The sequence below is a fragment of the Fulmarus glacialis genome, unplaced genomic scaffold (genome assembly GCF_000690835.1).
Source record: "Fulmarus glacialis isolate BGI_N327 unplaced genomic scaffold, ASM69083v1 scaffold20524, whole genome shotgun sequence".
In the NCBI taxonomy this organism is placed as follows: Eukaryota; Metazoa; Chordata; class Aves; order Procellariiformes; family Procellariidae; genus Fulmarus; species Fulmarus glacialis.
Window position 1 is genome coordinate 9,905 of NW_009206341.1, and position 2,551 is coordinate 12,455.

Below are 2,551 nucleotides of genomic sequence, written 5' to 3' on the forward strand. Positions count from 1 at the left end.
CGGGTGCAATAGGGGCTGTGTGTGATGCTGGGTGCTGGACATGATGCAGGTTTGGGAAGATGTCTCCAGCGAGCCTTTTGCCTGGTCCCGTGGGGACTCTGCCTCCCCCCCAGCTTGTTGTGCCTCCTCCCAGCCCTAGCTTTCTGTTGCTCTAAAGTTTTTGCAGGGAGGATTTTGTCAACAAAATTATGAAGGCATTACTTACGGCATTACCACATGACTTTGCTCAGTAAATTGAAGAAGTATTACCTTTTATCAGAATTTTTAACTGAACTATTTCTAAATAATATTACCTCTCCCAGCAAAGCCTCTGTCATGGCTCCCACCCCTGTATCCACCTTCATCTACCAGCCAAGCCCATGGGGGTCTGTAGGACGGCAGACAGGCCCCAGAAAAGAGGGTGCTGGGAGAATGGGGATTCCTGGTCCCCTTCGACCAGGGCCGCTCAGAGCCCTGCAGCTCCCACTGGGTTTCAGGGAGGGGAAGAACTACAGCAGATGGAGGAGCTCCCTTGAAACCAGAGTTTCCTCGAGCCATCCGCCCAGACCCAGCGATGCCACATACCCTCTGCCTGGGCACAGCCCCATCCCGCAGCTCTGCCCCGAGCCCTGCCAGGCTTTCGGCACCCAGACAGGCTGTTTGCTCAAGGAAATTGCTGGTGAAACTGGTTCTCCTGCTTCTGCACATCTACATTTCCTCCCAAGAGGGAGGTGGACGCTCAGGACCCCAGGAGGTGGATGAAGGGCTCCGGCAAGTGGGGGATGTCTCCTGGCCCTACTCGTGGCTGCGAGGTGTATGGCTGCTGTGCAGGGAACGGACTCATCTGCCCACGTTAAAAGGAACCGGTGCACCACAAACACTGCTTTCATGGCGAGCAAAGCACCACCCGGTGCGGTTGCCTGTGCTCTGCTCAGTGGTGTCCACAGGGTGCTCTCACCAGCTTGGCCCCAATCTCCAACCCTCTGGGGCTGTGCCCATCTCAGGAGCAGGGCTGAGTATGGTCCTGCCATCCTTTCTAGGACAAGGTCCATGGCACATGGGTGGCTGAGAGCTCCTGAAGCTCCAGAGCACCAGGGCTGCTCCAAGGCCCCCTCCTTGAGGGCTCCTCGAGGGACCGGATCCCTGAGGTGGGGCCACAGACCATGGGAGGGACCATGGGACCATGTGTCCCTGTGATGGCACACATCCCCACCTGCCTGAGTGCGTGGTCCCACTCACCATGTTCGTGAGGGGTCTGTTGCTCTCAGAAGCTGCGGTGGTGGACCTGGAAGCATTGCAAAGCTTGCATTTGGCATGTGGCCCCACCCGCACCCCAGTTCCCTACTGGGACAAGCTCCAGGCTGGATGCAGACCTGGGGCACTCCCATCCATCCCTTCTTTCGGCAGCCCAGGAGACCCTGCCCGGCGACTGCTGCTGTGTCAGCTGAGCCCCAGCAAGGTCTGTCCTTCACTGCCCTTGTGCTCACGTGGACCAGGGCTGTTTCCAGCTGCGCTTGCCCCAGGCTGGTGGCAGCAGGTTTGCCAAAGGGCTGAGACCGGCAAAGAGACCCAAATTCCTCGGCACGGAGACAGAAACAGCACCTCAGACAGTCCCGCTGCCTGGGATGAGCGGATGGAGTCACCGCAAGCCGAGGGAAATCACAGCTCCCTCCCAGCTGGGAAATCATTACCTGTCCTTCTGGCGTGAGAGGCGATTAAGATATTATCACAGTACTTCTGGAACTATTTCTTTACTACAGAAGAATCAGGAAAAACAAACTGAAGAGTTGCTCAGCCTGGGTTTGGAGGCAGGAGCCGGAGGGTTTGGTTGGCTCTGGGTGCACACAGCCACCGCGCAGTGCCGTGTGTCCAGGAGGGACCGGGGCCGGTCAGTGCCTCTCTGTCCTGCGTGGGGACAAGTTCTCCTTGCTCAGGAGAGCCCTGGCCCAGCCACTCTGCAGTCAGCGGGGGATTTCCAGGCCTGGGAAGGTAGCAGACACTTATTCACCCTCTTTCAGTGAAGCCATGTGAGTCCAAAGGTTATGTGTTGTGTGGAGGTGGGAATGCAGGAGTGGTGGCACCCTCTGGGCTCCAGGCATCCACCCACCAGCACACGAGCCACTGCAAAGGAGATTGCCGTGGGAAGAGGGACTGGCCTGGAGGTCTGAGCCCCGGCCGGCCGGCAGCAGGGTACGGCACCGGCACCCAGCTCGGTGCAAGCTGCAGATAGATGTGACTTGAGGCAGAGAGCACCTGGGGACTGCTGCACCCCCAGTTTCACGGGGTGGTACTTTCAGTGCACACAGCGGGACCTCTGGAACCACCGTCCCTCCGGCGGCAGGGGAAGGTGCTCTGGGAAGGTGGCATGCAATGGGGGCTCCCCCAGCATTTCCCTTGTGGCATTGCTGTGTTTGACTCAGCTGAGATAAGGCAGCTGGGAACGGAATCTTTCCATGGAGATCGCCCTTGTGATAGCCCTGGCAGCCTCTTATCAGGGAGCTGCATCGGCAGGAAGCAGCTTCACTGTATCACCCAGAGAGAGCAGGTCCCCACGTCCACCAGCCCTCCCGTC